The sequence below is a fragment of the Mercenaria mercenaria genome, chromosome 18 (assembly GCF_021730395.1).
Source record: "Mercenaria mercenaria strain notata chromosome 18, MADL_Memer_1, whole genome shotgun sequence".
NCBI classification, from domain to species: domain Eukaryota; kingdom Metazoa; phylum Mollusca; class Bivalvia; order Venerida; family Veneridae; genus Mercenaria; species Mercenaria mercenaria.
The window spans coordinates 43,817,611-43,843,862 of record NC_069378.1 but is presented as its reverse complement, the minus strand read 5'-3'; the positions used below and the strand labels follow the sequence as shown (position 1 = coordinate 43,843,862).

At 37.6% G+C, this 26,252-nt stretch overlaps 1 long non-coding RNA gene across 1 annotated transcript; it reads left to right on the top strand.

Moving 5' to 3' along the window:
* The first annotated feature begins 17,779 nt into the window (after positions 1-17,779).
* LOC123537892 (uncharacterized) lies at positions 17,780-19,629 on the top strand. The gene is made up of 2 exons (XR_006683653.2): positions 17,780-18,030; positions 18,670-19,629. It is a non-coding gene; the product is annotated as an uncharacterized LOC123537892 (long non-coding RNA).
* The last annotated feature ends 6,623 nt before the right edge of the window (positions 19,630-26,252 follow it).

Sequence of the window (26,252 nt, the reverse complement as noted above, 5' to 3'; positions counted from 1 at the left end):
CGTTAAACTCAAAACAAACAAACAAAACCTTTTCTCAAAACCTGTTGGAGCTACAGTTTTGAAACTTTGCGCACTTGTTTATCATTATTAGATTACTATGTAGGCAAAGAAGTATAACTGTAGCCTGAAATTTGTAAGAATTACGACCCTATTTGTACATATGAATTCTGAAATATAACACTTCTTACGTATTGTGTAGCACTTGCAGAATGAAAACTTTCCGCCGTCGCGAAAAGAAGGATATGCAAAGTAATATGTACTTTGTAGCTCTATTTCGCCGCTCCGAACGAGTGTTTATCCCTTAATTATTGCAGAATAAACTAACTTTTCCATTAAAACTGCAGGTACCGCAAGTGGGGATGGAGCACTCTTCGTAACAATTACAGAAATATCTTTTTTTATATTATCTGTTTAATGTCCGGAACCGCTTTAAGTGATTGTTACACTTACATAAGTTGCAAGAGATATAGTGTAAGCAATAATAAAGAGTACAACTGGAAATTATGTTTCTAATTTACCATGATAATTTGATGCATTATAATATTTTTATCAATTCTATTTAAACAAACTATTTATTTAAACATTTTACGATCTAGCATTTTCGATTATGGTTTGCAAGAATATTTTAATTATGAGAAAATATATACTTTCACCTAAAATTTATATTAAAAATACTGTGACTGCAAAATGGCAGCCTTACAAGAGAAGGTTAAACGTATTTGATCTGTTATAGCAAGAGCTAGTCCTTGCGACAAGGCTGTACAGTAGTAAATACATTTGCTATACGTTCTTTATAAAATTAACAATCTTCCAACATTTGTAACACAAAGACAGGCCCATTTGAAAAACAAGAATTACTAGCCAGCACCGTGAAAGGTAGTGGACATGCATCTTCTAGAAGAAAGTTGTTGTTGTTGTTTTTGTCTAACAGATCAACACTGACAGCTCGGTAAAATGTGGGTATGAACGCATGAGTAATAAGATTTGTTGAAATTTTTATTAATGTGAAGAATATCCTTGAATATACTACCAAAATGTCAGTTATTAGTCCACAATGAAATAAAAACCGGAACTGACTTACATAAAATATGAAAAGTTGAAAACGCCACTCCAGCTGGGGAAAAACTGAGGATTTGTTTCTTTCCGCCATTATCGGTCCGGAAGTGCTGTTTGGTTACCTATTTAGTACTATTGTTTTTAATTCTGCAGTTATGGGTATTTGATCTCGTATCAAGTCTGCCAACCTAAAAAAAGAGCGGTTCCTTTTCACTTGTTTTTAATAGCATTGTGACTGCCGAGTGCATAACAATAGCTTTTTAAGTTGCTTAATTAAAACACGTGACTGCAAACGTCGAGTCTAAACTCCGTAAGTCCGGTACCTGATTTCAGGCATGCCCTCTTGTAGTGGGGGCGAAGCGAAAAAAATACAAGAAAACATTAGAACTCAACACATTTACACGGAAACACAACATTTAGTGACCGCCGACTCAAAAATGCCGTTTACAAGGGCAAATAAATCTTTTTCAATACCTGTGACCTATGATTTTTAGCTCGACTATTCGAAGAATAGGGGAGCTATCCTACTAACCCCGGCGTCGGCGTGAGCGTTAGCGTCACACAAATGTTAAAGTTTGCGTACTACCCCAAATATTTTCAAAGTCCTTTGAGATATTGCTTTCATATTTTGCATACTTGTTTACCATCATGACCCAGTCTGTAAAAAGGAGGAGGCAACTCTATCAAGCATTTTGACTGAATTATGGCCCCATCTCGACTTAGAATATGCTTATTGTAATGTTAAAGTTTGCGTACCATCCTAAATATTTTCAAAGTCTATTGAGATATTGCTTTCATATTTTGCATACTTGTTTACCATCATGACCCAGTCTGTAAAAAGGAGGAGGCAACTCTAGCAAGCATTTTGACTGAATTATGATCCCTTTTCGACTTAGAATATGCGAGTGAAGTATTGTAATGTTAAAGTTTTACTCATAGTTTATATTATACTATCAAACACCGAGAATAGTCGAGCGCGCTGTCAACTGACAGCTCTTGTTATTGCATATTTTTGTTTTTAGATGATTCTCCTTCTATATCCATACTTTGAAGAAATTCCATTATTGGAAAAACCTTCGCCGATATCATATGTACAAGGCCGTCGCGGGCGGTGCGGCCGGTCCGGCCATGGCCGGACCACTTTTTAGGCCGAGCATGATATCGGCCGTAACAATTTTTTTCCGCATAAAATTTCAGCTTTTGCTTAGATTAAAAGTGCCGAAAGTGCCTTGCTAATTATCCGCAACGAGCGGTATCTGTCATGATTGCCCGCGGAATGTGAAAACTTCGGCACACATCGTGTCAAAAAATATCGACCCTGCTTGATTGGATTTAAACATAAAAAACGCTTATCTGATATATCTTTAATCCGGTATGATTAATGGCGATTTTTTTTTTTTTAATCTATAATAATTGCTTTGATGGAAAAAAAATTATAGTCGTATGTTTAAAAAAATGGAAACAATTGTGTTTTTCGTGGTATCATAAAACAAAACTAACCGAAAGCTAATTTCTTCTAATTATTTTGAATAATCAAAGAAGTATAAAACACACAGAATGGCAACTGGCTGTAATCTCGCGTGATCTCGTGTCTGAGCGTGAATCGGCGTTATCTTAGTAAAAGCAAACATCGGCGAGCATGGAGTTACAATCTGTACCTTTAAACTACATTTAAAATACATGTTAAACTTCTAAAACAACATTTGTTTAATGTGAAATAGTCTTAAGACACAAAGCACACGTTTCTTGCCATCAAAAGAAGCGTGGTCATACAGTGATAATTAATTTACCGATGAATAAATGCTTTCGCATACAAAATGGCGCGTGGAGAAAGTGTCACTTCCGGTAAACGAGATCTCATTCAGTTATCACGGGATGTTGGCGAGATTTGCTCAATATGCCTTTCAAGTTGCCGATCTATTTATTTTTATAGCTCTTTGGAATAATCTTAAATAATTGCTTTAAATCAAATAAAATGCCAACGTACATCTCAATTATATAAAAATATAAACTTCGTTTCTATCTACTCCCTTTAATTCGACACCGTATGCTTAACTTGTTGCTTAACGTATGCTGCCAAAATGGACATACCTGAAATTCCCCAAAACAACCTAAAAACATTCAAATTCCGAAACGCACCTTTGGTCAGAAAAAATCCGGTGAACAGAAGTTTTCAGCCTTCGTGGTCACCAATAGATCATGGTTGCATAACGATGAAACTAATGACCTCGCTTAATTTTCATGTGTGTATGGTTGCTCACATAGATGGCAAGTTGCAAGTTCGAATCTTGATAAAGCCCTTTATATCAATGCCCCCCCCCTGACAAGACCACAGAGGGGTCGAAATAGTGTTTCTTTGTAAAGGCTGACACTCGGAAGGAAATACAACAACATTCATTGGGCAAATGTCGAATTGTATCCTTGAAACGTTAAAAATTGACCCGAAAATCTTAATGGAAAATGCTTTAAGTTGGCAAGGAAAACGCACCCTCGGGCTCCCAAATCATAAATTTTCTCGGGGAGACCCCAAACACCCCAGCTCTCACCCCTCTCCTGCCATCGGCACTCGCGGGACGCCTCCGACGTCCCATGGCCGGACCACTTTTTCGAAGCCGGCGACGGCCCTGATGTAAACAGGAATTTTAGCGTACGCCTTTACGATACCTGGAACTGTTTAAAAGATGTAGTTTATGACACGTCAATTTGTCGAATAAACTTATAGAACGGAAAAAGTAACTATTTCAAGTCTAAAAGTGATGCTTATTTTCAATTTGTCGAATGCCTGTCTGGTCAATGGTCGAACTGTCAGTGATAGAAAAAGGTTGGTTGGTCGTTTCGGTTTAAAGCCGTTTTTCAACAGTATTTCAATTATGTAATGGCGGACAATTAACCTAAATAGTGTTCCTGGATTCTGAACCTGATCAACCTGTTCTCCGCATATAAATGCCAAATTCCCACATGAAATTAGAGGCGGGGGCGAATAAATTTTCAGCCAAAATGTCTTTTATCAAATCGTCACGGAGAACGTACGCCTCACCAAGGGCTCCAAGTTACGACCCCGCGAATCGTAAAATCAGCGCTCTCCTTTTAAAATAGGCCAATGACATATAAGGGGGAAAAACAATACCAACAAGTCAAATATATTGAATCTTACAGAATTATCTCCCTTATTTGCTTATTTGATTGTCTGGGAAATTTGTAAATATGATATAAATATATTGTTCACATATGAAAAAGGGTTCTGTTTAGTTTGTCAATCTCGGTTGTAGTTTTTTATGTTTTTTGTTGTGTGTGTTGTTTTTTGACAAGCTTAACATCTGTAAACAATAAAGTATATTCTATGAAGGACTTTTGCCTGTCGACCTTTGACTTTTCGTAGGCTACGGAACGAGTAACGGTTGTATTTTAAAATAAAATAATATGTAGTGTTATTGTTTAGGAGCTATATGTTGATTCTGTTCCTTGACAATCAAATTAATTCCACTTAATTTGTATGCATTAAAACATGGTTTATGGTATATAAATATATACATACTATTACGCATGCATATGTTTTTTACAGGTAGAGGATGTTCTCCACCCTTTCTTTGCCTATGGCGGAAAAATAAATTGGAATACGCCAACACGGCGGCTTCGAATAAAACATAACACAAAATTATCTTAAATATTTCATAAGAATGCATGTGTGTAATTATATTTTCATCGGCAAACTAATAATGACGGGTTTGTGCTTTTTGTGTTTTTCGGGCAAAGGTCCACACTTCTTACCATTATCATTTGCAATATTTCTGTATACTATAAGTACATTTTCAATTACAGCTACATGAAATTTATGGTTATTTTGTATTAGATTTATGATATTTAGCATTTTGAAATAGAATGCAAAGCCTGTAAAATAATTCATTAAATTGTTTTCTTTACGTTTTGTCAGCAACTTTCAAGCTTTAATGGCGGAGGAAGACCCCTGGTGCCCCTCCGTGCATTTCTGCATCACGAGCGGGAACCTGGGTAGAACCACCGACCTTCCGTAAGCCAGCTGGATGGCTTCTTATCATGAAGAATTCAACGCCCCGAGTGAGGCTCGGACCCATTTCGATGAGGACCAAGTGATTTGAATTCAGCGACCTTATCCAGTCGGCCACAGAGACTCCATTTGTCAGATTTAAAACCTAAGTGCCCTTCCATAAATCACGGACGGACAGCTGGTAGAATAAAATGTCCTTTCTGAGGCAATTGGCTTCCTCGCATGAAAAATTAAAATGCGCCGAGAGAAGCTCGAACCTATTAGTGAGGAGCGAGTGATTCCCATGTCAGCGATCATAACCGCTCGGTCGCGAAGGGTAGGAGGGGGTGCGGCTCAACTCTGGTGTCGCAGTTCGAACGTCTCTATGACAACAGCCATCATGCACTGGTCCTCATCTTCAGTAATCGAACTTGAAAACTAAAGATATAAATAATATTTTAAAAATAGATAAATTTGTGTATTTCAGGTAGAGCATTTTGATAAAGAAAGAGACACACTTGTGTGCTATGGTGTTGTCGCTGGAAAAATTATCCAGTTCGGGAAGTGTATCAAATTTATAGTAACAAGGGATACAATTAAGATCATGAATTTGGTAAGGTATCAAACGCACACAGTTCACGCACAACTGATGTAACTGATTGCAGAGCGGAGCGGGGCTTCTGCGCTTGCCCGGAAGTGATTTTCCCAAATTTGGGGCGCACGGCCCAAAAAAAAATATGCATTATTTGCAGTCTGCACGCATTTGGTGTATAAAATGTATAATATACTGACTAAAAGTTACGGTTAGTGTTTCCAAGGTTACAAAATAAAATACATTAAGAAACTTTTTTGTTCAAATTGCTGGGAAACCGTATAACCGGAATCTGTAATTTATACCGGCGCTCCAAGGGCTGCATTGGGTCACAGTCACGTAAAATAACTTCGAATCTGTTTATAGAGCACCAGTCTTAGATAACAAAACGCTAGCATTTGATTGGTCAGTTCTAAGCTTTGTCGTGGAATCGACCAATGGCAAGGTTGCAGTTAGACTGGTTTCCGCATTAAAATATACAATTTTTGAACCAAATAGTGTTTCACGATGCAGCCGAAACAAACTATACATCTGATTTCTTCATACTTTGCTGAGTTGTCTCAAGACTTAATAGTAAAACAATACATTATAATTTGACCTCATAGTTGCAATTTGAATTCTGTAACAAACTATTTAAACCTAGTATTAACAACTCCATATTTGAAATCTTTAAAATGTTAAAGGGCAAAAGTATTTGTATCAAGATTAAATATTTCATCAACGGATCTTTGTTAAATGCTGAATAAATTATAATGCATGCACCATGATTCGCGTCTCCAAAGTACATTTTAGTAAATGCATTAAAATATGGAAGTGCGAAATTGATTGAAGTATGGCTCGCATTTGTCTCATTTTAAGCCTAGTAGGTATCTTAAATTCTATGTATGCGGAATTCAAGTATGATATAAGTAACATTCGATTTAGAAGTGGTATTTGATGTATTTTTGCTTAATTTGTAACCTCACCGACGTACATATTTTATACTGATGTGAAAAATCCAAGCAATTTAAAACGCATCTTGATCAAAGATAGTTATAATTATTAACTTTCGCAACGCAAGGCCACGGGAATTATGTCTTTTGAAATATCAAGACGTATCATACAATGTATAGCCAGTTGGTGGGACTTCTCATTTGCTTTAGCACAAGGAGGTCTTGTAGTAGATTGCATTTGAGATGATAACATATAATAAATATAAGCAATAATATAGAATACATTTGTATATGAAATTCTTCATGTACATATTATAATTTTATACCGATTTTTTTACAGATACCAATATTCTGCCGCGTGCAGCAAGAGATGCTGTGGTGGACGCCGTAGAGAAGTGTATGTATATGATTTGGCGCTTTTAAATAAATCTGACCCCACCCCGCCCCCTCCCCACTTAAAACGTTCAAATTGTTTTTGTTTTTTCATTTAGTTACTTATGCAAAAAAGGCTTCAGGTAATAACGGCTTTCCAGCTTTAATAATGGAGCAAGGCCTTGATCAGCCTTTTCCAGACAGTGGCCTGGAAGTATGGTGTGGCAGGTGTGCCATGCTAAATCTTAAGTACCGAATACCAGCCCAAAATATTAACTGCTTTTACAGTGGAAGAATGAATGTAAAATACTTAGATCTATACTTAGTGCTGATTCAAAATGTTTTACTGGTTCGGTAATGAGCGAATGTATCCTAAGACATGTTTACGAAGGGGAGATGTGAAATATTTTTCCCGAATCTGAAAGACGTCTGTAAAGTTTGAAAGTATATAGTCAAGAAATATTTGAGCAACTAGCTTACTTATCATACTTAAACAAACAATATGTTAATTTAACACGAGCGTAATTTCATTCAAACGTATGCTGCGTATATCTGAACTGAATTCTTAACTTTATCTCTTTTTTTTCCCAGATCATAATCTACCAAAGGCAAGCTTTGACATACAAGTTAAAGATTGTAAAGCGGCGTATCTCAGAAAATTTATAACAGGTCTTCTAGGTCCAAAAAGTAAGTCATCAATATAGATTGCATTTTGTTTAAACTGTTGTTTCTGAAGTTTGTCTACATACGTTATAGAAACGTCATCTTACATTTTGTATACACTGATGAACTTATGGGAGCAACTGATTTGTATGGGTGGGTGGGTGGGTGGGTGTGTGTGTGTGTGTGTGTGTGTAAAAGTACTGTTCAATGGATAGTAGAGCTGTTGGACTCATCCGTGCGTCGGCGTCCGTGTCCGCGTCCCGATTTGGTTATTTTTTGTATGTCAGCTGGTATCTTAGTAACCGCTTATGGGGATGGATTGAAACTTCACACACTTGTTTATTTTGATAAACTGACTTACATTACACAGGTTCTATAACTCTATTTTACCTTTCTTACAAATTATTCCCCTTTTTCGACTTAGCAGTTTTTGGTTCAGTTTTTGTATGTAAGCTGGTATCTCAGTATACATTTATGGGAATGGATGTTCTACTTTGCTTTCTTTTTCTTCAAAATCATGCCCCTTTTACAACTTAGTAGATTTTTTTTTATCAAATTCTTATATGTAAGCTGGTATCTCAGTACCCACTTGTACACACTTATGAGCTGATAAGCACTTTAAGGTTCCATAAGCCTGTTTTCGACTTTTAGCTCAACTGAGCCAAAGGCTCAGGGTAAGCTATTCTGATCACTCACCGTCCGGCGTATGTAAACTTTTACTTTAAACGACGACATTTCCTCATAAATCGCTTGGCCAATTTCATCTAAACTTAATATATAGGAATGTTCCTTGGGTGAAGCTCTACAAAAACTGTTCAAAGAATTGAATTCCATGCAGAACTCCGAACATTTTAATTCCAACCTTCACACAATTGATGACTTTTCATTCATGCCCATAGAACACATAAATGGTGATTGGAAGCGTCTTCTGAGGGAGACTTACTGGATGCATGAGTGAGACACAGTTTATCCTAATGGAATGAACTCAAAATATTTGTACTAATAATTAATTTAAGATTTTTAATCTTTATGTTTTACATTTCTTACATTTTTCTCTGTATAATCAGTCAGTTTTATAGACCACTTTTGATATATAAAATTAAATACAGTAATAAGCATTATAAATGTTCAAGTTTTTTTCCAGACTTTTAATATACTATTTGCTATCTGCATTTTCTCTGGAAATAATGTCTATAGATCCTTTTCATTGTGCATTTCTGTATTATACATTGTATGTATAATGTTTATGAATGTTAAATTACGCCATGCTACTGCATACGTTTTGACGTCGTTGTCAACATTATTGATTAATCAAAAACCAGTTTGAAGTTGTTCCTCCATTTTCAATTGTATTATAGGAAACATTACAACAAATTGTCAGCCATTTGCCATATACACAAATTCTAATATCTTATTTCACTTTAGGCAAATCAAGAAAGTTCTATGAACAAATGGACAATTGCCCATCGTTTTGGAGGAAGACGGGCGTTCCTTTTGTCTCCCTGAACCATCCACCAAGTAAGTTTACCTCTATCCTTCTAAAAACTTCAGAGTTTGGAAGCAGCGGTCTTCGATTTATACTGGTAACAGACTGAACATACTTGTCCTATATATGAGCTGTGCCACGGTAAAACCAACATAGCGGTTTTACGACCAGCATGGATGCGCAGGCTGGTCTGGTCGCAAAGCCACTATGTTAGTTTTACCATGGCGCGGCTTATATGTTAATTATAAATTTTACATTCAAAAGAAAATATTCACCAGTAAAGGTTCGAGCCTTGTTCGGGCCGTTGAATTCTTCGTGTGAGTAAACAATCGATCTATCTTACGGAAGATCATTGGTGAACACGTGCATCAAGGGGCATTTAAATGAGGGGCACCCAGGTCATCCTCAAACATAAATAAAGCTGGAATGTCGCTATATCGAACAGTAATTTGGTCAGTGTTATATCCGTCAAAAGCAAACAAACAATGTGCTTTAATTTTTGTTGACAACATTCTAACACGACCAGAAAATAACCTACATACATGTAGAGCAAAATCTATCTCGGGTTATTCTGCAATATACCACTCGCGTGCAATGACGTCATCCGATCCAGGTGTGTAGCGCGGTCGTAAAAAGTACATGTAGTTACCACTTTTTTCTAACACTGTTGATACTAGTATGTCGTGTAAGAATCAAAATAATAAGTTCCCAAGTGTGATTTATCATAGAATAACCGAAGTATTTCCGTTCTTATGCGAAACCACAGGCACGGGTCCAGTGTATATTTTTTGTTTGATATAAAAAATATGTTGTTTTTTTTCACACAAATATACTTTATTTATGTTGTCAAATGAAAAAAACAATCGATGACAAAAAATCCGGTCACAGTATCATATACATGGAAAAGGTGAACTATGCGAGCGTAACGCTAGGGAAGCTACTCGGCAAACTTGTAGAACATTTCAAAATCGGAGTTTAAACACTTGCAGCCGCTAGCTGTATGATTGCACCTTCGAAACATTTGAAGCCTTCCATAATTACTGTATTGGCCCCATAAATTGCTTTGAAATACACAGTACAAGTCCCTAGGAGCGAAATATTTCAAATATCCCCGGCGATTTCAGCTGCCAAACGAAGTGATAAAAACCAGGAACACGTCCGCTATCCGAATGAAATCACCGGGGATAACTGAAATATTTCGTTCGTAGAGACAAAAAATAAACACTGGACCCTTGCCTGTGTGCGAAACAATATATCACGAAGGCCTACGTGATATATTCTTACGCACAAGAACTGGTTATTCTACGATAAACCACGTTTGGGAACTTATTATTTCTTAATTCTTTTTATTCACCATTTCAAAATAAGTTTTACCTATAAATTATTTCTCTGTGATATATGTCTTATTTCTGAATTTTCTTGAACACTTTCTAGTTAAGGACGCTGTCGTTTCAGGAGGCACTAAAAGGATGAGTTTGTAGCATATGCGACTACTTTATGCAAGTGCAAAGAAGGAAAAACAGAGGCATGTACATTTAGTCTTAATTTTATCTGTTACCCATACAAAATGATACCGAATTGGAAGCTGTTCAAGTACTCAATAACTGTTTTTGTATGACAGACACCACGGTCGAATTCAAGATAACAAAGTGATTCAATTTGTCTCTACTTGAGCTTGAGGAAATAGATCTACCATAAATTACAAAATTTACAAAACAAAACGGCACGGTTAAAGTTTTTAAAAATTTGCAACGAAGTGCAAAGCACTGTCAACTGTAAGAATATACCAAGCAAATGCCATTTTTTAAACATTACTACTAGGTGCCTAAATACCTTAATGCACTGAAAACATGAATTCTAAAACGACCCGTTAAACAAACAAGGCAGACAACTGTGAATTATTATACAACAATGCATATTTCTGACGTCAGAATTATTACGTCATAGCGTCAAACAGCATAGCGGCGCGCTGCAAAAGAAACCAATATTGAAAACAGGCAAATGTTTAATGAATGCCGTCAATGATAGAATCGAAATAATATAGATCTATCTCATTTAGTGATTTGCTCATGAATAAAAATAAAATCATTCTTTGTCGTTCAGATGCGTATTATTATATCTATTATAGATAATTGCCTCCTTTGTTCTATCACGAAAACACCCTCGTGATATAATTCCTTCGCGTCTGAACTCCGAAAAATGATTTATTCAATGACAACACACTAAGTAAGAGATATTGGCCCAGTTGTTTGAAACTTCCGTTAAATTTAACGAATCGTTAAGTTAACGGTCGTTAAATTTTGATTATTACGTTAGCTAACGAAATGTTAAATTTTCAATTGTTGAAAGTGCTGTTCTGAATAAAATGTTCTTACTTTACCTCCTGTTTCAGAAGCACGCCCCCTTCAACCTCGTCCCAACAGGAAACTTCACCCGAGGTAAAATAAGTTTGATGTCTTTTCAATTGTAACATAGCTCTATAAAAAAGAAATGTTATAGCCTAACTGTACCTTGACCTGCACTGGCGTATTCAGCTCGAGTGGATTTTGCCTGACCTTGGTCACTCGAGAGGCTTGCGCCGAGTGTTATCCTGTGTGGAAAAGTCGAGTGCCGAATGATTCATTGCTGATAAAGGTACTCATTGATGACTTTTTATCATATTATACATACGCCTATTTTTCGCGATATATCAGCCAAGATATAGAGGATATTTGTTTGTTTTAGTGCAAGATCGAAATATATTTCACCGAGTGAACACTATAATGCAATATTTTCACGAGTGGCGCAGCTACTCGTGAAAATGTAAAGTATGGTGTTCACGATTAAAATATATTTTAATCTTACACTGAAACAAACAAATTTTCAATTTGTTTTATGTGCTTTTAATGGTTTTAACCAAATGCTGTGACAAAATACAGAGTTGGTGCGCCTGTGATATATTACAGACTCCTGTATATACCGGATTAACTAACTTTGAACAAAAATACCTTAAATGTATATATTTTGTAACCATGGTGATTCTAACCCTAACCTTTAGTCAGTATATTACGCACATTATACACGATATGCGTGCGGACATGCAAAAAAATGAGTATTTTTGCCGTGCGTTCCATTTGATAATAATTCTGCGCAGAACGGCTGCACAAACTCTGCAATGAGAAACATTCTTAACCAAATTATTAGAATACAACAAGTAGTGTAGCACATGGGGACTGGGTGATTTCACGTGACTTTTTATCGATATGCTATTGGCTTATCGCATTTATGGAACGCCGTTTTTGCAATATAGCTGGCACTCTATATGATATATTGTCCCCCTCAGTTATATCAGAGAACTATGTTTGCTTTGAGATGCAGAAAACCCCTCTACATAGACATTTTGCCCGTCTGGCAAAAATACCAATCTGTAATATTCTGGTAAGAAAATAGCCTCAGCTCTTCATTTTCTGTTACCTTATATTCCAAAGGACGTTTGCTAAGGTAGTATGGGTGTGTTCAAATTTAACATTAATTTCTTGTTTTATCTTAGCGCGTGTGTGTGTGTGTGTTCGGGTTTAACGTCTTTTTCAACAATTTTTCAGTCATATAAACGACGGTATTTATCTTAGCGATTCCACTAAGACAACTGGGAATTAATATTTTTCTTCCAGAGTAATCAAGACAACAAACGACTACAGGCTACCGAAAAGGAAGGAATGCTTTGAGCTTTCATTCAGTAACTCCCACGTAATATCGGTGGCCTAAGACGGTGCTCAACTTTATTGAAATACTGTTGAAAAACGACGTTAAACACAAAGCAAAAGTCTGGGGAGGAGGTATTGTTGTTTTGGGGTTAACGCCGTTTTTCAACAGTATTCAAGCAGTTAAGGCATCGCCACAGTCACAACTCAGTATCAGTTCATATTTTCAGGCCGAGTATTTTTCTCTTGAAAATTGCACTAAAGCCTTAACAGCTGGTCAAATTATCATCAACATAAGAAGCATATGATGATTTATAGTACATATGCCGCTTGTAAAATATTTGAGTCTCGTTTAGACAGAAAATTTACCCCAAAATATTGAAATTTTATGTGCAGTAGAACTCCAATATAAAAGATATTACAAAGACAAAATTTAGTTAATTTCATAGACTAAGTACAATATGTATACTGCAAACTCCTACGGATTTTTGTCGAAATTGTTCCTGGTTATTGCATTAGAAACAAAAAGACAACCCCATGTAAATTTAATTTAAAATGTTGTTTGTACATGCATTACTGACCACAGGTAGCCAGGTAAACCTATACATAATCCTGTAATATCACCTGTTTATATACATGTAAATTATGTGTGAACAGATAACACAAATTGGATAAATTGATGGTGTTGGGACTTCTGTGTATAATTCAGTTATCAGGAAAAATTTCAAAATAATTTCTGAAGACTTTATTCTTCACGGTCTGCTTTACAATTGGCTGTAATTATCTTTGAAATGTATTGAATATATATCGAGTTTGACTGCAGATAAAATTGCAAAATTTTGTCATAAAAAATATCGAATAAAGGCATAATACAGGTAGTGAAATGCACATCCTTCTACTTGCATATGTTCACATAGATATTTAAAACATAATTATGACAAATTTATTGACTTTATAGTTACCACTTAGTCATGTTTTATTTTTATGAAAATTTGCATTTAAAAGTTTGAGTCAAATGGCTGCCACTGTAGGCGATGCCTTAACCCAGCCCGTATTCTTCAATTCTGTACTAGTAGAAACCTTATCTCCACTAGTAACTGCCGTAAATTGTCAGAGGTGGAGGACGAATGATTTCAGACACAATGTTTGTTATCAAATCGTAAAGGAAAAAATACACCCCGCCCAGGAATCGAACACGCGACCCCGTGATACAAGACCAACGTTCTCACTACTGAGCTAAACGGGCGGACTTTGGATTATTGATATTCGTGAGAGGAAATGAAAAAGTGCAACAAACCACCCGGCCAAATTAGAATTCTGTAACACAGGTTGATGGCAACAATCCTCATGCCACAAAGAGCCCGGCCTAACTGGAATTCTATGACAGATTGATGGCAACAATTCTCATGCCACCAAGAACCCGGCCTAAGTGCAATCTTAAGACTAAGAACACTGGGGATTAATGATTTTCTTCCAGAGTAATTAAACAACAAACGACAACCGGCTACAAACGAAAAGGAGAAGGAATGCAGTAAACTCGCAAGTAATAACGGTGACCAACTCTATTCCACAATGAGATGTTGCCAAACCTGTTGATAAAATGACGTTAAACACAAACCAAGAACCCGGCCTTAGTGCAATCTTAAGACTAAGAACACTAGGGATTAATGATTTTCTTCCAGAGTAATTAAACAACAAACAACCGGCTACAAACAAAAAGGAGGAGGAATGGAGTAAACTCCCAAGTAATACTGGTGACCAACTCTATTCCATAATGAGATGTTGCCAAACCTGTTGATAAAATGACGTTAAACACAAACCAAGAGTCAGACTGTTTTTTTGTTGTTTGTTTTCGGTTTAACGCCGTTTTTCAACAGTAACAACCAGCATTTTTGATTCTGTACCAGTAGAAACCTTTTTTCGCTAGTAATTGCCAACTTCCTCACATGAAATGTCAGAGGACGAATGATTTCAGACAGTGTCTGTTATCGTCCATGTAACGGCTAGGTAACACAGATTGATGTCAACAGTCCGCCACAAAACTCCCAACCTAAACGGAATTCTATAACACTGATTGAAGGCAACAATTCTCATGACACAAAGAACCCGACCCAAGTGGAATCCTTTGACACAGATTGATGGAAACAATCATAATGTCACAAAGAATTCTATATCACAGATTGATTGAAATTACCTGGAAATATATTATGCACTTAGTACATCGTTCACCGCTTTGTCTGTGTCTTGGAAATAAAATCTGTAAAAAAGATCCTTTGGAAGCAAAGAATGGAACCAAGAAGAATAACAGCAGACTCCGTTTGGTCGAGTCTGATCATGAGAGGTAATGAAATGTGCAACACCTCTCACGTCCCCAAGCACCCGCTTTTGGAACAATTTAAAACAAGAAACTGCTGTTTGCTATCGCCGCGATGCGTCGTTTACTGCTTTTTTGTTTGTTTTGGGTTTAACGTCGTTTTTCAACAGTATTTCAGTCATGTAACGGCGGGGTCGTTTACTGCGTGTAGATCTAAACTGAGTATGGTGTTCCCATTATGCGGCGTAGGCTTCTGCTGTAAACTGTTCCCGTCAATTTAATTCTAAATTCAAGATAACTATTATTCAGTACAAGACAGTTCAACACTCTTCCTACACTCACACACATTTCTGTGTACAGGAAAATATAACGTCCACATGTAATTTTATACCGATGGAGCAGCACGGAATGTGCGTGCATTTTTCCCGCCAAAATAAGTAAAAATGTAAAGCTCGTGTTAAACGAGATATTCATCTTTGTTACTGTAGAATAATGTGTATAGCATCCTTTGAATAAAGATTTATTTTCAGTCAAGGTCGTCTTTTATTTAAAAACATGTACAAAATGTACATGCATGTACTGGCACCAAAAAGATTGTCGATTCCTGAACATTAGCGACCCGTTCATATTTTTTAAATATACAGTTCCATATAAGTAAAGATATCATGTCTTGGAAAGAAATATATTTTCAAGAAACAAAGTTTGTCAAATAGGTATGACGTTACCATTTTGTGATATATTTTATACACGTTTTCTAACGTTGAAGATTTATATGAGTAATGACAAACATTCTAAGGAAAAACATATAAAACATTTCCTAAGTTCAAAAAATATTCTTATCATTCTTTTGATTACACTATAAAATGGATTAAATCTTTAGAAAAATAGTTTCGCCATAAATACAGTTTTTTTTCTTTGTACGCTTATCTTAGCGTGCAACTGGATGGGATAACATGCCACGTGTCAACAAGAAGACACTTGTTTAAATATGACTGAAAAAAAATCTTGAAAAAGAAGTTAAACCCACGCACAAACTCAAAATCTTAACTGGTTGTCGATGTTCTTTAGTAGGCCTTCTATCTTTAGCTTGTCATATGTTTGAGAGAAAAAAATCTACGCCGGATTGTCGTCTAATGAGCTGATCGGCAGTTTCGGCGTTGGTACTTTTTTGTTGTTCAGATCCACCTTTTCTCAAAACCTGTTGGAGCTACAGTTTTGAAACTTTGCGCACTTGTTTATCATTATAAGATTACTATGTAGGCAAAGAACCATAACACTAGCCTGAATTTTGTAAGAATTATGACCCTATTTGTACATATGAATTCTGAAATATAACACTTCTTACGTATTGTGTAGCACTTGCAGACGAGCAATGACACCCGTATGCGGTGCTCTTGTTTAATATCAGCAGAGCTACAATTTCGAACCGTTATTACACTGTGGTATATTTTTTGTTTCATCATTTCTTGAAGTTTTCGAAATGGATCGTCACCCAATAACAGAAAACCGATCATTTTAACAGTTTGATATATCCAATCACTTTTTATACGCCCAAAGGGACGTATTATGTTATGGCCCCGGTGTCCGTCCGTTAGCAATTTCGTGTCCGCTCTGTAACTCTTGAACTTCAAGGATTTCAAAGAAACTTTACATAAATGTTCACCTCCGTGACCGAGTGGTTAAAGTCGCAGACTTCAAATCATTTGACCCTCATCGATGTGGGTTCGAGCCTCACTCGGAGCGTTGAATTCTTCATGTGAGGAAGCCATCCAGATTTTATATACTTCACAACAGCGGGTCTTAAGTGCTGTGTGGCGGCCGTAAAATGTCGCCCCGACTTCATCTCAGTGTTGTTATATTTTCTGGTCCTTCGGGATCATTGATTGCAACTCATTTAGATTTGAAGATTGAAAAATGCTTAAGCCGGTGCTAGGGGCGTGGACAGTGTTGCATTTTCCATTACTGCTCATAAACAGACTCAATCAAACCGAGTCTGCAATTTTCACTGTTTGCCTTGTTCTCGGTGCTTCCGAGGGATCTACTTTCCCAGATTTTACGGAAGGTCGGTTCCCGCCCGCTCGGAGGGACACCTGGGGTCTTCCTCCGCCATTAAAAGCTGGAATGTTGCCATATGACCTACCATGTGTTGGTGCGACGTTAAATCCAACCAAAAAAAATATCACACTTTGGGGTCAAAGATCATATCAGTGTGTTTCGTGTCGCTCTTGAACTGCTTGAAGGATTACAAAGAAACTAAGCGCAAGTGTCCACCACACTGAGATGACGTACAGAGCGCTTGTTTCGGATGACTAGTTTCAAGGTCAAGATCAGACTCTTGAACTGTTTGAAGGATTTCAAAGAAACTTGGCACAAATGTTCACCACACTGAGGCAACGTATAGAGCGCACCTTTACAAACTTCGTAAGATCTTGGGTATTGGTAATTTTCCAAATGTATTTGGTAAAATTATAAAACGTTTTATTAAAAGAGGTTACGACCAAACTGTTTTGAGAAATACCGCATGTTTAGTGTTCAACCCGTTTACAGTTGGACACTGCGCTTCCCTCTTTGATTGTATCTGACGGAAGAGGGGAATGACTCTATGTTTAGCAGTTTATAAATCCTACCAGGACTGAACTGTTTTGATATCTGCCTTCTGGCCTGTTTCGTCGGGCCCTTAACCCTCTAGAGCCCAGTGTTGCACTGGTGCAACATAACCGTTTAGAAGCGTATCCACAGAACAGATATTGCCAATTTCATTTGTACACCCTCTTTTTAGTGGTGGCTGACCCTAACGAGTAACGGGATTTAGCCGCTGCTAATGACTACGTTTTCATGAGTTGCGTCCCTTTGATGCAAACACGCCATTTGTCCAATGTAAAGTCGGACCGAAAAGGATATTAATTTCAATGTTTATATTTCAAAATAAATGGTAAGTAAATAGGTTTTTTAGTGTTTAATCATTCAAGTAAAAATGGATACATCATTTTGCCTCATTGATGACCTTGTATCTTGCATGTTTTTTATAGAAAAAAAAACACAAATGGACTGTTGCACAAGTGCAACGTTGGGCTTTTGTGGAAAATGAGATTTCAGGCCCAGTGCAAACAATTTTACTTCAAATCAATTATTTATAGCTAAATGTCACTGAAACTTTCAATTCAGTTTTATATTTTAATTGCCTGACTATTTTTTAGACTTAGTCAGCAAAAAATGCTTGTGACACGAGTAATTCTATGAGGAAAATCCCTCGGGTCTGGCCTATTTCTATAAATAAGCCTTTATATTAGACGTAAGATGCAATGAAAAATTAAAATGTAAAATGTCAAAACTGTCGAATATTGAATGGAAAATGGTGCATGTAAAAGCTTATTTATAGAACTAGGTCTAGCGGGGATTTGGACCCTGATCTCCTCGGCGACGGCCGAACACTTAACACGAGTGACGTTTACTTACTTACTTGGCAGCTTACTTAGTCAAATTTACTGATCTTTTTTGGAAATAGTTGACTTGTCATTTAAACTAAGCTATTTGTTTTGCCTAAGACTTAATAATTCTTTTTTATTTTCAGTCTGTGCAATGGAACTAATGGAAGAAACTGCTAGGCCTAAACGTAGCAAAACTGTGCGTGACTTTTCGGAGTTCTTCAAAGTGTTACACGCAGTTACACCTGTTACCGGTACCGTGCTGACTGAAAAGTGTTACATGCAGTTACACCAGTGACCTGTTACCGATACATGCTGATTGCAAGGTGTTACACGCAATTACACCTGTAACCGATACATACTGATTGCTAAGTCTTACACCTGTAACCGATAATGCCAATTGCAGTGTTACATGCTGTTACACCAGTTATCGGTACCATGCTAATTGCAAAGTGTTACACGCAGTTACACCTGTTACTGGATACATGCCAATTTCTAAGTGTTACACACAGTTATGTCTGTTACCGGATACATGCCGATAGCAAAGTGTTACATCTGTTATCACTACATGCCGATTTTAAAGAGTTACACGCAGTTACACCTGTTACAAACAGCAAATGAAGGCGAGTGTCTTCTGAGGTTCGCCATGATGGTATTGATCATTTGCCAGAGTTTGGAGAAAAGCGCAAACGATGCAGATTTTCAGGGTGTGATGGGATTACATATGTTAAGTGTCCCAAATGTGATGTAAATTTATGCTTTGTGCGTCAGAAAAACTGCTTCCGGGACTATCACACATAGACACATATGGACAGATGGGACAGTGAATGATCAATTTACACTAAAAGAGAACTTACTGTAAAGTGTTACTGTTGTAGAATTTAAACTATCATGTACCAAAACTGTGTGCATGTGCATGAAACAAAATACTGTTAATTCAGTTGAAAATATCAAGTTCTGAAATTAAATACGTGTAGATTTTGAAAGGACATCAGTACGTATGTACATAAATAGGTCAAAACTGACTGCCATTGTATTTTAATTGGAATTATATCTATTTAATATTTCATTGTTTATCATTAAATATGTTACACCTGTTAAAAGTATTTTAGCTATTTATTATTTTCTTTAAAACCAGTTTTATGAAAACGTTGCACTGATGCAACGATTCGGCAAAAGCCCAACGTTGCATCAGTGCAACAACACAATTTTTTTTTATCTACAGTTGGAAAAATAAATTTCTTCCAGTATTGAGTATGTCTACCAAGTGTCTACTCATAAACAAATTATCAGAATTTTCTTTGAATGTTAACAGGGGTTGGGCTCTAGAGGGTTAAGGGTGTTTCTCTTGTTGCTCTGTCTTCTGAAAAGGCATTGAGTACATACGTTTTTGGTTCTAAAGGTTTGCTTTTTATATTTTTATACACAGCATTTTTGTGTTTTACATGCCATGCCTTTTTGTTTCCATTACATGTGTTAGAGATTCGCCTGGGGGGATTACTTTTATTTACACTGTCCCGTGTCTTTGGAACATGGTGGGGGTAAGAGTGAGGTTGGGTGCTCACCATAAACCGGTTTAAGCTCCCCAGTGGTGTTTTTGCCACTGACCGTTCCAAGGCGGTGCCCCACTGTGTTCCTTTGTTTGTTCGTTTTGTCCTCTTGTGTAGGCTTTGTGTATGTGTGTGTGTTCCTTTGTTTGTTCGTTTTGTCCTCGTGTGTTGCATGTGTGTGTGCGTGGTGTGCACGTCTGCGTGCTATAGGTTTCGTTTTGGGGAGACTGCGATTTTGGTACGTGGCGTTCCCTGTTTGATATTTGTCTTTGTTTTTTTTTTGTTTGGATGACTCGCTTCAAGGCCAAGGTCACACTTAGGGGTCAAATGTCATATATTACTTTGCTTTGTGTATATTGCTATGCATTGCAGTGCTCTTGTTTCTATTTGGCAGATCCCTTTTTGATCTCTTACAATATTTTTACTTTAATTACTCCCCGTTTTGTTACTATAAATAGCTTATTTTGAAACTTGTATTATTGGCAGTAAGGAAAAACCGAGACCACTTTTCTGTAGCACAACATGGGGTGGACATCCAATTTTAGATGTATTTTGACATAACTTTACCTGGTAACAATTTTGTTGACTTTTTTTTTTAATTTCTTCTTTTTGTTGAATGTTGAAGAAGTCCAGTTCTTTAAATTTTGCTCCTATCCTCTTATATAACCCTTAGCGCGTACATTGTCCCACTTTGCGGCGCTCTTTTTTAGCTCACCTGTCACATAGTGACAAGGTGAGCTTTTGTGATCACCCGTCGTCCGTGCGTGCGTCAACAATTCCTTGTCTGCACGATAGTGGTTTCATTTATGATTTTATTTTAACCAAACTTGCACACAACATGTATCACCATAAGGTCGCGGTTCCTTTCTTGAACTGGCCAGATCCCATTATGGGTTCCAAAGTTATGGCCCCTGAAAGGGCCAAAATTAGCTATTTTGACCTTGTCTGCACAATAACAGCTTTATTTATGATCTGATTTTTACCAAACTGGTACAAAACTTGTATCACCACAAGGTCTTTGTTCCTTTCTTGAGCTGGCCAGATTCCGTTATGAGTTCCAGAGTTATGGCTCCTTAAAGGGCCAGAATTAGCTATTTTGACCTTGTCGGCAAAATAGCAGCTTCATTTATGATTTGAATTTAACCAAACTTGCACACAACTTGTATCACCATACAATCTTGGTTCCTTTCTTGAACTGGCGAGATTCCATCATGGGTTCCAGAGTGATGGCCCCTGAAGGGCCGAAATTAGCTATTTTGACCTTGTCTGCACAATAGCAGCTTCATTTATGATTTGAATTTAATCAAACTTGCACAAAACTTGTGTCACCATAAGGTCTCGGTTCCTTTCTTGATCCGGCCAGATCCCACAATGGGTTCCAGAGTTATGGCCCCTGAAAAGGCCAAAATTAGCTATTTTGACCTTGTCGGCACAACAGCAGCTTCGTTCATGATTTGATTTTAACCAAACTTGCACACAACTTGTATCACCACGAGATCTTGCTTCATTTCTTCAACTGGCCAGATTCCATCATGGGTTCCAGAGTTATGGCCTCTTAAAGGTCCAAAATTGGCTATTTTGGCTTTTGCAGCCATATAGAGACTTTATTTATAATTTTATTTGATACAAACTTCCAAAATATCTTCAACAACAATAAATCTTGGATTCCATGACAAATCAGATCCAATCGTAGGTTCCAGAGTTAATTTAAATCTGATTACCTCCCCTGATTGTAATCAAAATGGATTTATATCAGTAAGTCCTTATAGGACTTATTTGAAATTTCATTATTATTATTATTAGTTGGACAGAGACAATCAGGGTAGATAACTATGGACTGGTTTTATGTCAAATTACCTCCCTTTATTTCAAATTAAAATGGGTATATCTCCATAACTACTGAAGATACTGATCTGAAATTTCATTTATGTCAACAGATTTATTTGGCAGATCCTTCTTTTGTTCACTTACAATATTTATTTTTTTAATTACTTCCCTTTTACGTTACTATAAATAGGTTATTTTTAGTAACTTTTTTATTATTGGCCGTAGGGAAAAACCGAGACCACTTTTCTGTGGTACAACATGGATGGTACCTCCAATTTTTAGGTGTATTTTGACATATCTATACCTTGTCAGAATTTTTTTTCTTTTTGGTTAAAAGCCCGCCCGCTTAGCTCAGTAGGTAAGAGCGTTGGTCTACGGATCGCGGGGTGGCGAGTTCGATCCTCGGGCGAGGCGTATGTTCTCCGTGACTATTTGATAAACGGCATTATGTCTGAAATCATTAGTCCTCCACCTCTGATAATTCATGTGGGGAAGTTGGCAGTTACTTGCGGAGAACAGGTTTGTACTGGTACAGAATCCAGGAACACTGGTTAGGTTAACTGCCCGCCGTTACATGACTGAAATACTGTTGAAAAACGGCGTTAAACCCAAAACAAACAAACTGTTTGGTTAAATTTCTTCCCTTTGTTGTTCCTGTCCTTTGGACTTTGATATTTTACGGAGGACCTTCTTGTCCTCAAGTGCAATGATAACAGGTGAGCGATATAGGGCCATCATGGCCCTCTTGTTTGTTTGTTTTTTTTTTTTTTTTTTTTTTTTTTTGAACGTTCGACTGCGTTTTTGAAACATAACATTACCTGGTCCTGTTTGTTATTTGTCCTTGTTTTTATGTGAAGTATGCTTTGAAGGCAGATGAGAAGTATTTGAAATAGTTATTGGAAAATGGTCACAGCCATGCAAGTCATCTAGTAAGTTTATTGAAAATCAAGAAAAATGTTCTGTTGACAAATTTGTCTTTTTTTTGTTGGGTTTAACGTCGCACCGATACAATTTTAGGTCATATGGCGACTTTCCAGCTTTAATGGTGGAGGAAGACCCCAGGTGCCCCTCCGTGCATTATTTCATCACGAGCGGGCACCTGGGTAGAACCACCGACCTTCCGTAAGCCAGCTGGATGGCTTCCTCACGTGAAGAATTCAACGCCCCAAATGAGGTTTCCAACCCACATCGATGAGGGGCAAATAGTTTGAAGTCAACGACTCTAACCACTCGGCCACGGAGGCCCCACAAATTTGTCAAATGATAAAAAAAAATCTGTATCTGGTTGAAGAAATTTAATAAACAGAAGGTATTTCTTTCAATAAATACAAGGTATTTCTTTCAATAAATACCTCTAGTACAAATATATTGCTATCAGAACCGCCAGGAACACTGGTTAGGTAACTGCCCGTCGTTACCTTGAAAAACGGCGTTAAACCAAAAGCAGAGCATCATTCAGGACCGTCCTCTCCTGCTTGCGGGCCGCCACCAACTTAACGAGCGGCTTCATTTTCAAGAGTCGTTCTCTACACGGAGATACAGCCGGATTCTATATATCGCCGGCCGGCAAGCTACAAACGAAACGTGAATCCAGGAACACTGGTTAGGTTAACTGCCCGCCGTTACATGACTGAAATACTGTTGAAAAACGGCGTTAAACCCAAAACAAACAAACAAACTTTTTGGTTAAATTTCTTCCCTTTGTTGTTCCTGTCCTTTGGACTTTGATATTTTACTGAGGACCTTCTTGTCCTCAAGTGCAATGATAACAGGTGAGCGATATAGGGCCATCATGGCCCTCTTGTTTGTTTGTTTTTTTTTTTTTTTTTTGTTTTTTTTTTGAACGTTCGACTGCGTTTTTGAAACATAACATTACCTGGTCCTGTTTGTTATTTGTCCTTGTTTTTATGTGAAGTATGCTTTGAAGGCAGATGAGAAGTATTTGAAATAGTTATTGGAAAATGGCCACAGCCATGCAAGTCATCTAGTAAGTTTATTGAAAATCAAGAAAAATGTTCTGTTGACAAATTTGTCAAATGATAAAAAAATCTGTATCTGGTTGAAGAAATTTAATAAACAGAAGGTATTTCTTTCAATAAATACAAGGTATTTCTTTCAATAAATACCTCTAGTACAAAAATATTGCTGTCAGAACCGCCAGGAACACTGGTTAGGTAACTGCCCGTCGTTACTTTGAAAAACGGCGTTAAACCAAAAGCAGAGCATTATTCAGGACCGTCCTCTCCTGCTTGCGGGCCGCCACCAACTTAACGAGCGGCTTCATTTTCAAGAGTCGTTCTCTACACGGAGATACAGCCGGATTCTATATATCGCCGGCCGGCACGATACAAACGAAACGTGAATCCAGGAACACTGGTTAGGTTAACTTCCCGTCGTTACATGACTGAAATACTGTTGAAAAACGGCGTTAAACCCAAAACAAACAAACAAACAAACTTTTTGGTTAAATTTCTTCCCTTTGTTGTTCCTGTCCTTTGGACTTTGATATTTTACTGAGGACCTTCTTGTCCTCAAGTGCAATGATAACAGGTGAGCGATATAGGGCCATCATGGCCCTCTTGTTTGTTTTTTTTTTTTTTGTTTTTGTTTTTGTTTTTTGAACGTTCGACTGCGTTTTTGAAACATAACATTACCTGGTCCTGTTTGTTATTTGTCCTTGTTTTAATGTGAAGTATGCTTTGAAGGCAGATGAGAAGTATTTGAAATAGTTATTGGAAAATGGCCACAGCCATGCAAGTTATCTAGTAAGTTTATTGAAAATCAAGAAAAATGTTCTGTTGACAAATTTGTCAAATGATAAAAAAATCTGTATCTGGTTGAAGAAATTTAATAAACAGAAGGTATTTCTTTCAATAAATACCTCTAGTACAAATATATTGCTGTCAGAACCGCCAGGAACACTGGTTAGGTAACTGCCCGTCGTTACTTTGAAAAACGGCGTTAAACCAAAAGCAGAGCATCGTTCAGGACCGTCCTCTCCTGCTTGCGGGCCGCCACCAACTTAACGAACGGCTCCATTTTCAAGAGTCGTTCTCTACACGGAGATACAGCCGGATTCTGTATATCGCCGGCCGGCAAGATACAAACGAAACGCAATAGGCATTACAAATATTTCAAAATTAACCTCCATTTTGAAATGTTAACATTTCACGTAAAAATTGAATGTAGTTTTCACTGCTCAAAGGAGTCTACCTCTGGGAATTTCAACAACTCAATATTCGTTATCACAAATATTTGTAATAAGTGCGCGCCACACAGATTGAAGCTTCCAGGCGGTGGTTTCTAAAGCGGTGCCCCACTTGGTTCCTTTAATTAAACATTCTGTCCTAAAGTTGTGATATTGTAGGAAGACCAAAGGTGCCCCTCCGTGCATTATTTTATGAAATGCGGGCACCTGGTAAGAACTTGGGTGTTGGGTGACCTGTAATTTTCCACTTTTTTCTCTTCTCACATGAAAATTTAATGTCTAAAGCAAGGCTCCAACCCACATTAGTGCGGGGAATTTGGAAGTTAACGACCGTAATCACTTGGCCGCGAACGCCCAACCTTTAAGGCCCCCTCCCTATTGTGAACCGCCTCGGTAGCCTAGTGGTTGACCCCTAGTGAAAGGATTGTATGTGTTCGGCTTTAACGTCTTTTTTAACAACTTTTCAGTCATAGAAACGACGGTGTCTACTTGTAGCATTGAGTACAATGCCCAAATGCTGCCTCACTGGAATATCACCCCGTAGGCACGTGGCATGATACCCCACCCAGTCGCATTATACTGACACCCGGCTGACCAGTCCTAGCGCTATCCTCTTAATGATGAGCGCCGGCTGACTAGTCCTAGGAATGGTTTGGGTTTAACGTCTTTTTTAACAACTTTTCAGTCATAGAAACGACGGTGTCTACTTGTAGCAGTGAGCACAATGCCCAACTTTATAGTTCTGCCTCACTGGAATATCACCCCGTAGGCACGTGGCATGATACCCCACCCAGTCGCATTATACTGACACCCGGCTGACCAGTCCTAGCGCTATCCTCTTAATGCTGAGCGACGGCTGACCAGTCCTAGCGCTATCCTTTTAATGCTGAGCGCCAAGCGAGGAAGCTACTACTACCATTTTGTACGTCTTTGATATGACGTGGCCGGGGAACTAACCTACAACCTCCCGCACTCGAAGCGGACGCTTTACCACTAGGCTACCGAGGCGGTTGGGACTGAAAAATTGTTGAAAAAGACGTTAAACCCGGACACACAAACACACCCTCCCCCAATTGTGGCTTTACCTGTTGGATAATCATCCTTGTTTTTTCTGTAGTTGGGTCATATCGAGAAGTCAATAGAC